The 12,412-nt window shown below is 44.7% G+C and overlaps 1 protein-coding gene across 3 annotated transcripts in view; it reads right to left on the reverse strand.

Moving 5' to 3' along the window:
* Positions 1 to 6,931: 6,931 nt before the first annotated feature.
* The window catches only part of RIN2 (Ras and Rab interactor 2), a 68,648-nt gene continuing 63,167 nt past the window's right edge, over positions 6,932 to 12,412 (reverse strand). Inside the window, exons 12-15 of one of the 3 annotated variants that reach the window (XR_005628417.1) lie at positions 9,837 to 10,226; positions 8,528 to 8,610; positions 7,586 to 7,832; positions 6,932 to 7,484 (exon numbers count right to left, since the gene is read on the reverse strand). The gene's annotated coding sequence lies outside the window, so the exon portion shown is untranslated. Of the gene's footprint in view, positions 7,485 to 7,556; positions 7,833 to 8,527; positions 8,611 to 9,836; positions 10,227 to 12,412 lie in introns of those variants that run through there. The other 2 variants (XR_005628418.1, XR_005628419.1) reach the window with 2 other exon arrangements.

Below are 12,412 nucleotides of genomic sequence, written 5' to 3' on the forward strand. Positions count from 1 at the left end.
AGTCTCCTGCTAGGAGGAAAATATATCTGAGGGAAAAGGAAATTGTATCCAATTCCTCTGAAAATCCCATAGGAGCAGGCTGCAGAAATATTTTGTGTGTGACAGTTTGAGAAAGAAATAACTGCAAACAGTGTAGAAATAAATAAATTCTAGATTTGATGTGTGGGGATGAACAGGATCCTTAGGACTTTTCCTTGTGTAAAAGTCTGTGTGGTCTCTGTGTGAACACGTGTGGGTTTTGCTCAGCTCAGGTGACAGATCTGGGGGCACAGCAAAGCCACCTGGCCGAGGGGAAGGTGTCCCTGCACAGCACAGGGGGGTGGAACTGGGTCGTTTTCAAGGTCCCTTCCAACCCAGCACATTCTATGGTCAGATAAAACAGGAGAGCTGTAAGGAAGAGGAAGGATGAATTCCTTTGGAAGGATGATTTTTTTTGCCTCTCTAGTAGCAGGCTTTTGTTGGAAGAATTGTTTTGCTTTGGCAGAGAGTGGTAACAGCCTGGTGCACACATTGTTCTTGGGCAGATCACACTGACCTAGAGGGGAAAAGCCTGCCTTAAAAAGCACAAAAAGCCCCCAGTATTTCTCTAACAGGAGCAGATACTCCTCCCCGTGTTTAGAAATCTCCATTAGGGATTTTTCCAGGAGATGGCAGCAGCAGACCCGTTTCTAGAGCTACGCCAGACTTTGCAGGCTGCATGAAACCTGTACCCAAAGCATCTTCCAGCTCTGCTGCTCCTGGTATTGAGCCTACCTGGTACCCCAGGGCATGGGCACTGTAAAATAGAATAAATCAGTGCTGCAGAAAACTGCACTACAAACTCTGGAGCTCTCGGTGTGTTTGCAGGGCTTAAAATACACCCGGAGCATTTTAAAATTATTAAAATTATGGCTCTCCCTGAATAAACATAATTTCTCTCCTACATATATTTTTGAAAAATAATAATTCAAGGGGTGGTAACAATGGGAGCACAGACAAACACAAAGAATAAAAAATACAGTGTTTGATGTTTTATCAAAAGGTCTGTCTTCCCTATCATGTCCAGAAGCTGGATTGATGGACCAAACTTTTCACCACATCCTTGTCATTGCTTCTGAGCCATCTTCACCAGCTGCTCTTGGGAGGTGTCTTGGAAAGGTGATTATTCTGCTTGGAATTGTAGGCTCAGCTTTCTGGAGGAAGGAGTTGTGCTGTGGATCCCAGGTGCTGCAGATGTTTTTTTCAGAATCATCACCCCTGCAATTGGCACCTCCATCAAAATTTTGAGAGCACTATTGTTTTTAATAAATAGCAACATTTTTTTGCCATTTGCAGATTACAATATGAATGAACCTGGAAGACATAACACAAGATACATTTACAGTTGAACGTTCAAATCTTTTTCTCCAAAATGGAATCAATGTGTGGCTTTTCCCTTAAACTGAAGTACAGGCCAAATTCATGGAATCATTCAGGTCAGAAAAGACCTTCAGGCAGTGAAAATGAGCATTTAGGTGTGTTATAAGCTTGGGGAGCACTGAAGAGGCTGTAAAAGTCAACTGATATTTTTTGGAAATGAAAAGAAATTAGAAGTAATTAATGAATAATGAATCCCCTGCAGAAACAACAATGGACAGGTTGCAGGGGAGATGCCTGAAAGCCAAAGCTGTGCTCCAGTGGCATCTAAGGTGGGAATTTCACAGAGTGCCTGCACACAAGTTTGTTTTCACTGGGATCAGTGAGCAGGAGGTGTCCCATCAGCTGTGGCTCAGAAGACCTGGCTGTAAAAAATACAGGTTATTGTCCCCTAACCAAATAAATACCATAAAGACCTTCTTTTAAGCTTTATTAAAATATTTTATATTTATACTTTGCATAATTATATTCACATTCATATTTATAATTTCTATTGATGCATCATATTTATAATTATATATTATATAACTATATATTATATATTATTATTTATGTATCATATCTACTGGTACAACTTATTTTTTCTTATATTTTTAATTTTAATATATATCTTAATGTATTTATTATATATTTCTATATTTAGATTTCTACCTTTATATTATTTGTATTTATTATTGTATTTTTATAATACAAACCCTGCCTGTTGCCAAATTAAAAAAACCTTTATTTTAAACCATTTTTTAAAACATTTTTATGTTTATAATTTATTATATATTCTATGATAAAATATTTATATACTATATTTATATATATTTCATATAATATAATAAGATATATACAGTATTACTTGAATTATGTATTGTATCCATTTATGTTATTTTATATTTATAGATATTTTATATTTGTATATATGTCTGCATATATTTGTCATACATTTCTATATTTATATTTTGTATGGGGTTTTGTTTCTATTTATAATCCATATTTATTTCTATAAACATATAAAATACTCTATATTAAACAATATATAGTATCTTATTGTAATATATAATACATTTATGTTGCATGTTTTTATATATTCTGTCTATATTTAAAGTTTTTTATTCCTATTTCTATACATATATTTGTTTTGTTTAAATATAGTTATAGTTGTAATTTTACATTTAAAATCCAATTCCTAAATAAAATGACAAAACAGCATCAAACAGCATCAGTACAAAAACCCTCTCCAGCAGCAGAGGATACGCTGGCAATTAGTGTGTGATTAGAGAGGTCAGGAATCAGGTAACACCACCAACATTCTTTTATCCTCATCAACTGAAAAAAATGTTAAGTAAATGCCTTTAAAGAGTTAAAGCTGCCGAGGTTAATACACTGGGGGGGTTGAGGGTGCTATATTTGTGCAATAAATTTATTTGCCAGGTACAGCAAAACATGATGTTTTCCTGGAATTCATGAATATTCAGTTATGGCAGCTCTAAGCACCAGACTGAGTTGGGACACAGTACATGGTAGTATAATTTGTTGAATTAAAGTGGTTTGCTGGGGAAAAATGTTTTGAAAGATTTTAGATGTTTGGGTAAAGAGCTGGCAAAGTCTGCAATCCGATTCCCATCATGAGGTAACCTATCATCAAACACTGGCTTCCAAAACAAAATCTGGCAAATCTGAAGTTTACCACATTATGTCTCCCAATCTGCTTTCGTAGCCTTTTCCTCCCTCAGTCTCTGAGGCTGTGCTGTGTTTTCTCTGCAACGCTGAGAAAACAGAACACTTTGCCAGTGTGCTCCTTTTGGTTATTTTTAAATCTCCACAAAAGCTCCCACTTCCTTCTGTAGCCTCTTGTTCATGGAAGCAGTTCCAATTTATTTTCTATAAAGAAAAAAAAATCTACTGCCTTGAAAATGCTGCAAGTATCCACATTGTTCTTCTGCATTATTTTCCTTAGAAAAAAGGAATTCTTTGGAGCTACAGCTTTGAGTCACCTCCAACTCAAAAACTACTGTGTCCAACTCACTCCTTTTTAACCCCTCCCAGCTCTCAAATAGTGGCTTTCAAACAGCGACCTTTCCTTTTCCTGAAGGCCAGCTTGTTATTTTGGGGTGAATTTCCCTGAGGATTGTTTTGTGTTTCCCTGCCGTGAAGCCGCTGCCACCGTTCCCGCTCCCAGTGGGACAACCAGGGTCACTACCACCCATTCCCAGTGGGAAAACCAGAGTGACCACTACCCATTCCCAGTGGGACAGCCAGGGTGACGACCACCCTGTGCTCCTCCCCCCAGCCCTGCCTCTCCTGGGGGGTTTTGTGTAACCATGGGGAGAGCCATACCCCTGGCACAGCCTTTCCCATCTTCACCTGGATGGCCAAAACCCATCCATTTCTGGTTACAGCCATGAATTATAAAATCCTGGAAGCAGCGGCCATTTGTACACGTGGTGGTGTAACCATCATTCAGATGCTCAGAAATGGAACAGCAGCTTTCTAGAAGTGCTCTCAAAGAGCTTCACCCGTGGGTGCCATAGGAAGACACACATAAAAACCTGACCTTTCCTGGCTGATCCACTTCTCTGCATGGGAATTGTTGAAATGCTGGATGCTGAGAATTTTGAACTTTCCGTGCTTAAAGGCACAGACCTACAAGAGAGCACTGCATTTGACCTGAGGCTGTGAAAGATTCCAAATTTCATTGATAGTGCTGGGATTATGGGTGTGTAGTTGGTTAGAAGTGTGTAATATCACAGGGTGGAAATCTTAAGAGTTTGGGATTTTAGAATATAGAAATAAATAAGAAGCAAGATGGAGGTTTTAGGATGGAGGCTGATTGTTCTTCTTTACCTTCTTCTTCCTTCTTCTTCATGGGTTTGGGTGATGTTTTGTAATTGGACAGAAAAGTCCACATTGTAGGCTCTTTGGGATCAGTTATTGGGTTGAAAGGGAAAAGAATCTAGGTGTCAGTTCTTAATTAGATAGTTTAATCTTAAAAGACCTTGTAACAAGAGAGTTAGCCATTTTGTGCCTTGCTAATAAAAAGCTGCCAAACTCATGGTTGTGAGACTGTTTTACTGATAAGAAATAATAAACACCTGAGTCCAAACATGAAATGCATCTCAATTGCCTTCAATCCAGACCCAGAGAAACCGATAGGAATAAACACCTCGTTTATATTCTCTGAGAGTAATTATTTGTCATCCCTGTATGTTCTCTTTCTTGTAACAAGCTTTTCCTTAATATTCTAATCTCTTGGAAGGAGATGCAGAACCCAGCCCTTTTCACTCAGTACCTCTGCAGGACCTGAGCTAGTTTGGGTCACCACAAAACACTGAACCCACAGGCAAAAAACATGAGACATGTCAGATTCAGGGTGAGCCTGGAAATCAGTCAAAACCTCTAATATAATCTCTAAACAAAATCTTGGCTACCTGAAGCAGAGAGGTGCAAAGTCCACCCACACCAGGTTGGTTTTTTTTTGAGAAAGCCAAAATGTAAAATACAGATTCACTGTGCTGAAGGATCTCATCTTGATTTCTAGACGCTGACCCTGAGCCTGGCAACGAGTCCTGACAAAAATAAACTGGGACATCTCAAACACACTCAGCAGAAAAACATGTACATCTTGATTCCTTGAGGACTGCTGCAGGCCTAGGAATCTGGAGCTCTGAGCAGACAGGCTTTGTTTTAGGAGCAACATGTTCTGCTGTATTCATAAGAAAATATTCTCAGAAATTCCAGCTCACCAGGAGGGTGAGAGCTTCTTGTCTTGGTCTGATTTTGGGATGTAACCTGAGTGTGAAGAACGAGGTTTCTCGGTGTCTTTGTGAACTTCAAGTGCTTTTCAGCCAAAGCCCATCTAGACTCTGCCCTCAACTTGGATATACAAGGCACAGACAATAAGTGGAGTTTTCTAAATACTCATTTAATTTTGCAGTTAGAAGTTTGTTTATATTTCAGAGTTCAAATTGAGACAAACTGTATTCCTTCACCCAAAATATTTGTAAAATTTTTCACTTCTGTTTCTTTCCCACTAATAGTTTCCATCTGCAACTGACTGCAGGAAAACCTCAATGTCAAAATTTTAAGAAATGCTTATCTATTTTTACATCTATTTGGCAATTTTACAAACTTCAGGTAAAGGAGAAAAAAAGATGATTCTAATACAATCTTTTATCTTGTTTCATTGAGAGGTGTGATAGGAGGCTGAGATCCTGTGCTAGCCAAATGCACTACACTAACAATATAGGTAAAGCCTTAAATAATTGGGAAAATAATAAAATAAGTGGGAACACAAAGGAGAGAATGACCCTCCCACTGAATCCTTCAACCTTGGCAAATATCTACTGTGTTCAGAAAACAGAGCGCGAGACAGGAGGAAGGTGACAAAAATGAGAAAAAACAACATCTGAAATCTCAGAATGTTTTCTGAAGATTGAAACAAGACGAAAATTTAAATCTAAGGGAGATATTTTGGTGCACCAAATACTTTTTATTCAAAAGTCTCTATTTTGCAGGATAAATGTTTAAGACACAAATGTTGGCCATCTGTAACTGCAGCAGTGAGCGAGGCAGCAGGATGGAAAAGGTGTCACAGCAAACTGCCTTGCCTCCCTCTGGAGTGCTGCATTGCAATGAGCTGGCCCCAGTCCCTGAAGCAGCATTGCCACATTTGTGTTGTGAGAAATGCAAGGTGCTCAGGCCTGGGAAAAGACCTCTGCCTTTGTCCACACTGCCCGTTCCAGAAGTGCTTCAACACCACACTTCTCACTGCATCCAGAGTGAAACATTTCCTCATGTTTGTTTCTGCTTGTAAGGCAAATTGCTTTTTCCTCCTTGTGATTAATTAGGGCTACAAATACAGCAATGACTTTGCTATCTAGTAGGCAAAAGGGAAATAAATACGTACAAGTGTCTTTCCTGGTCTTTGTGTGAGCTTGTGTGTGCCTGAGCACAGGCAAACATAAATTACACACATATTTTATGCTTACAAAATATTTGTGTGTCTTCAGCAGCTCAGTTCCAGTGTAACTACAAACACTCATGCTCATTTAAGGAAAATGTGTGGTTCTACTTGAAAACTCTCTGAAATCTCTAAAAACATAAAGGCACCTGCCTCACACATGTGGCAGCCATATTTTCTGGAAATATCCCTTTGCCCAGGATTCTTCTCCTTGGAAGCTGAGAAGCCTCAGAGAAAAAGGAAAACAATAATTATCTGATTTGCTTTTCAAACTGTGTTTTGCTGCTTTGTGTTTGGACATTGTTTACCAACAGGTGGTTGTTTCATTGGTTTCATGTGAATTGTTTTGACTCAATGGCCAATCAGGGCCAAGCTGTGTCAATGCTCTGGAAAGAGTCACAAGTTTTTCATTATTATCTTTTTAGCCTTGTGTAAGTATCCTGTGTTCTTTAGTATAGTGTAGTATGGTATTCTTTAAAATAATATAGTATCATAAAATAATAAATTAGCCTTCTGAGAACATGGAGTCAGATTCATCATTCCTTCCTTTGTCTGGGAACCCCACAAATACAATACACACAAAACTTTTCTCCAAGCTCGTTTTATTGAGCAGTGTTTGTACTGTTTGTACATGACACTGTTTGCTTGAGACACCATCATCCAAAAGTCCTCCAAAGCTTATTCCCAGCTATCTGACAAAAAAGAATTAGCATCCTTCTCTTATCCATCTTTAAACAAGTTCTTAACACATCTGCTCACCCCCTCATCAATCCCTCTCCCCAGAACACTTCTATTCATCCCACTAATGAGAGGCAGATTGATTTCTATCATTTCACCTTCCACTGCTTTATTGATGCGCTGGTTGTGCAGAGGGAGGACAGTCACCTGTGGTGACAGTGGCAGAGAAGCTCAGTCAGGTGACACTGATGCTCTGGGTTGCAAGGAAGTTGGGGCTATTCTGATGTACACAAATCTGGTATCTCTGAGCTAAAGCTAAATTATAAACTGATCACAGCTTCCCAGCAGCAGGAGTTTGGTCTTGATTTTAAAATGAATGGCTGTCTTTACAGAATCTGAGATTATCTGCTAAGTGGTTACATATCTACACACGTGGCAAAAGACCAGCACCTTCCCTGAACTCCCCGGGCTGTGAGGAGTTTGGGCAGGTGAAATGACATTTGAGAATTGCTGTAAATTCGTATCTACACATGTGGCAAAAGACCAGCACCTTCCCTGAACCCCCCTGGGCTGTGAGGAGTTTGGGCAGGTGAAATGACATTTGAGAATTGCTGTAAATTCAGAAGCAGAAAGAGAAGATCTGCTACTGAAAGGCAGAAAAAGGGAGAGGTTTCTGAAAGCATGTTGCCTTCTAATTAATAATTATTTCCAATTCCCCAGAGAGAAGAACAGAACCCTGCAGCAATTAAGGCTGCACAGTCCACAGCAGTGAGAGCTCAGCACACATCCAGAGACGCAGTTCCAGAATCTAAAAGAAAAAAGAAAAAGTAGTTGATTTATTTTGTTCTAAAGTTACTTGATGTTCTTATAAACCAAACCAACCTTTGCTCCTGATTTTGCCTTACTGACACACACAGGAAGCAGAGGGTCACACAGGCCCTGCTTGCAGAATTCCTGATCCAAACCCTCACCTTTCCTGCCCAGCACTGAGAGAAATCTGACAGAGGATTAATAAAGGCAGAGGGTGATGAGAGCAGTCAGGCTTGGCAAGATTTTGTAGTGAATGGACCCAAATTCAACTCCTCCATCTAAATCTCTGACAAGTCTCATCAGAAAGATACTGGACAGTTACTCAGAGCACAGAATTAAAAGACTGCACAAGGAATAACCAAAGCTTTGCCATGAATTGCACATGTTCCTTTTCCCCCTCATTGCTCTGGGACTGTAGGAGCTGATATTTGCAACCTAAAGAGACCTAAGGTTCCAGCAGCAGCTGCAGTTCCGAGTTTCCTGTTCCCTGGATTGCTCATCTAAACACTCCCAGAATCTCACCTGGCCCAGAGACTATCTGTTCTCAGAGGAAAGGAAACAAAACCTGGTGGAACACAGCTCTGGCACCACATTTCCTATTCCCCTCTCCCCTTTTCCAGCAAACCAGGCTGCTGGGAATGGCATTCCTTACAGAGCCTGTCACAGCAGAGAGGAAAGGAACCTGTGACCTACCAGGGCAGGACCAGTTTGGGTTTGGCAGCCCAAACACCAGAGTTCTTGGCAAGGCTGGGACAAGTTTAGTGATCTTCCCTGTCCTGAAAGAGAGGAGAAAAGGGAAGTTAAGCTCACTGCAGAATCAAAGACTCCTGTATTTCATCTTTTGGCTTGGATTGCTCACCATGGAGTTTTAGCCATAAAAAAGAGGAGGTGGCACCAAATGAAATAAAAAAGTGCCCTTTCCCAGTGTTATTATTCCTGACATTCAAAGGAAGCTCGTTTTTCTTTTAGCATTCTGTGCCTAATTTTAGCAGAACCATTCTCATCCCAGACCCCGCTCATCAGTTGTTCAATCCTTTGGCACTGGATCTGGATCAAGGAAGGGACACATCTGGATCACAGGAAAGCGCAGAGAAAAACCCTCCAAAACTGGACAGAGAAAAACAACAGGAAATGCAGGAAGACAGAGCTTTTCTTTGCATGACTGCATTCCTTTTCTAAAGACTTCTCTGCAGCTGGGTGCTCTTTGCACTTGGCTTCCTTCAAAGGAATGGATTTGCTGCTAAACACATCTCAGGCCCAGATGTGACCAGGAGAAGGTGGGATGGAGATGAGGACAGGGAGATGCAGGACCTGGGAACATGGAGGATGGAGAAGAGAAAGAACAGGTATTGTTCTCCTTGTTTAGATCCATCAGGGCTGGGAGCTTGGGAAGCACATGATACCAGAGGGATAATGGGCAGGAGCAGGATAACTCCAGGATAAGGGGAAGATGCTCCCACTCCAGGGCTGTGACAGGGAAGGAGGGGAATATTTTTCTCCCACCCCCTGCAGAGGCAGGAAAACGGCCTTGCAATCAAGTACAAAACCTGCCCAGGATGCCAGGAGCCAGCAGCCATTTCTCCTGGATTTCCTGCTAACAGGCATTTTAAGCTTGCTTTCTCTCAAAGGCACTTTTTTTCCAAGAGCATTCCCATCTTTTTTGGATCCTGAACAAAGGTTTGGAAAGCTGACTTTCATGAAGGAACTGCTTCCTGTTTTGATCAGTGTTAACTTGGAGTTTCCCTTGGCACCAAAATCAGGGGGTGAACCCAACACTTGAAGCCATAAAATCCTAACTATCCAATCCCCAATTCCCTCAGCATTGGCTTGTAGAACCTTTTCAGGGTTCATTCAGCAAACTTAAGGGTTTGTCAATTTCAGGATCAAAACAACCAGAAATTCGTGGGAAAGAAATGGAATTAAAGCTGGCTAGAAGCAGTCCCTGCTGATGACTGATGACAACAATTCAGTCAAAAGGAGGCAGGATTGATTCCATACTCACCAACCCATCTGGCCAGAGTTCTGTGCCCACGGAGGACACAGCAACCAGCAGGGACTTTTCTCCCATTCTCCAGCACAGGCTTCTTCCCTCCACACTCAGGGAACTGCAGCCACTCAGGGAACACCGACTTAGTCCTGGATGGCAACAGGAGAGGCACAAGGATGATTTGGAACTCATTCCAAGCTCAATGCCATCCAGTCCTGGGAGAAAGCTCTTCCCAGAGCTCTTGGAATTGTCTTCCCTCTCCCAGCTTCAGAAGGTTTCTGTGGCAGCTGGGATTGTTGGTGAGGTCAGAAGCTGCACGTGCCTAAAGCATTCCCTCGGGAGTGTGGAGCTTCCCTTGTGCCTTTCATTTCTTTATCCCAAATATTCTCCCCAGTGCTCAGCAATCTAGTAAGGAAAAAAGGGAAAAGAAGGAAGACCAAGTCATTCTGACATGAAGGAAGGCTGCTTATCCCAACACACTTCCAGGTGAAAAAACATCTCTGCCACTCTAACAAATCCACCAGACTGTCTCAACTTGATAGCAACTATTTAAATGCTGTATCAAGAATCCTAAGGACACAAGGTTTGGAATTCTCAGAAACGGCTCAGCTTGGCTGCTTCAAGGACTTTCCCACCGGGGAACCGAGCGCTCCCAGCTTGAAACACACACTCGAGACAAATCCGATGGAAACTGCGCTGGGCTTTCCCACCGGGGAACCAAGCGCTCCCAGCTTGAAACACACACTCGAGACAAATCCGATGGAAATCGCGCTGGGCTGCGGCGCTGGTTCCAGCAGGGCTGCTGAGATCTGCCCTTTCCAGCAGCTCCCGGGTGAGCAGCATCCCCGACGCCAGCTGCCGCAGCCCGGATTCCAGCCAGAGAGCGGGGAGCCCAAATTCCCCCTGGGAAGCCCAAATTCCCCCTGGGAAGCCCTGCCCAGCAATCCGCACCTCTCACCTCCCGGCGGAGAGAGCAGCGGCCTCTCCTGCTCGGTGCTCCCGGCTGCCAGGCTCAGGCAGCTCGGCTCTCTGCTCTTCCCCGACGCTTCTGTGTTTTCCTCCATTTCCCTGGGGAGCGGGGATGAAGAAGGGGAGGAGGGCGGCGGGACGGGTCGCGCTCCCGGCATGGCATGGCGCGGTGCTGAGGCGAGAGCCGCAGAGGCATCCCCGCCCTGCCCCGGCCCCGGCGAGCCCTCAGCTCGTGCCCGCACACCGGGAAGCGCCGCGGAAAGCCGCGCTGGGGCCGGGCCGGGGCGGTGTCGGGGCTGTGCCGCCCCCTTTCCGTCCCTCACGAAGGTGCGTGCCCCGACTGCCGCCATCCTTGGAAGGTCGAGGGGCGCGCTGAGCCATCCTGGGTGTGGCGTCAAGTGACTCCCGCCCTTCCTCCACTCTATCTCTGGTACTGGCAGAAGCCACTTCCATCTTTGTTGTGGTACCCTTCAGGCTCCCCACACAGGCGTTTTTCTTGCCGGCTGCCTCAACCCGGCCCCGAAGCCGGGCGGCAGCGCCGCCTCTGCCGGGGTCCCGCCGCCGCCGCCATCTTGAGTGTGGCTGCAGCCCGACCCGGCTCACGCAGTGTCCGGGTGCGCGGTCGCTTCGCCATCTTGAAATGGCGGCTCCGTTCCGGCGCCCCTCGCCCGCGCCCCGCCGCTGTCATTCTTCCCAGCCGCCGAGCCTTGCAGCGCCGCGGCCCCCGCTCAACCCCGGCCGCGTCCCTTTGCGCTCCCAGCTCTCCTCAGCGCTCCCTCTGTTCACAGGCGCTGCCCCGAGCGGCAGTGCCGCTCCGTGCCCACACGGCGGCAGCAGCGCCGCCGGCCCAGGCCGGGCTGCGAGGCACCGCGGGGGCAGGCGGAGAACGGAGCCCAAAGCGGCCGCGGAGCTCCTTCTGCTCCCTGCAGCTGTTCTTACGGTTTCAGGGCACAGCTTGGTTCATTACTAGGCAAAAGCGTTATGGCATTGATTTCAGAACTACCACCAACTCTAGTCAGTTTCCTACATTCTTGTATGCAATAGAATGGATAGAGATTCTTTCCAAATCAATCTTTCCACATGATTTCAGAGATAAATTCCTATTTTTAACCAATACCTATAAAACCGAAAAACTTGACAGGTTTTAGTATTGGACGCCCACCCCTCCCTGTGAATTTTGTGGCAGCTTTGGGTCCCTGTGGGGGATGGCACCCAGCATGATCCCCTCTCATTTGTCACCCACCTGCTGTGTGGCTCCCTCCCTCGGGACATTGGGGTGCCCCAAATGGCATCAGAGCCCCGAGTCTTCACCCCCTCAGCCTTCCTTCCTCACCCCCAAAGAAGGCACAGGAGGAGTCAAACCGCCCTGGACAGCAGCGTGGTGCTTTATTCCAGCCCTTTTTCCACAGGTACATCCCCCCCAAAAGGGACTCTGCTGCAACAAGAATGGGGGGCAGCCCCCGAAGTTCCTCCGCAGTCACAGGAGAGAGGCAGAGAGAGGGAGGGCAGCAGAGGCACAGGAAGAACCCCCCAAAAGGGACTCTGCTGCAACAGGAATGGGGGGCAGCCCCCGAAGTTCCTCCCCAGCGCCGCAGTCACAGGAGAGAGGCAGAGAGAGGGAG

This window comes from Passer montanus, unplaced genomic scaffold (assembly GCF_014805655.1).
Source record: "Passer montanus isolate IOZ18808 unplaced genomic scaffold, ASM1480565v1 scaffold37, whole genome shotgun sequence".
Classification (NCBI taxonomy): domain Eukaryota; kingdom Metazoa; phylum Chordata; class Aves; order Passeriformes; family Passeridae; genus Passer; species Passer montanus.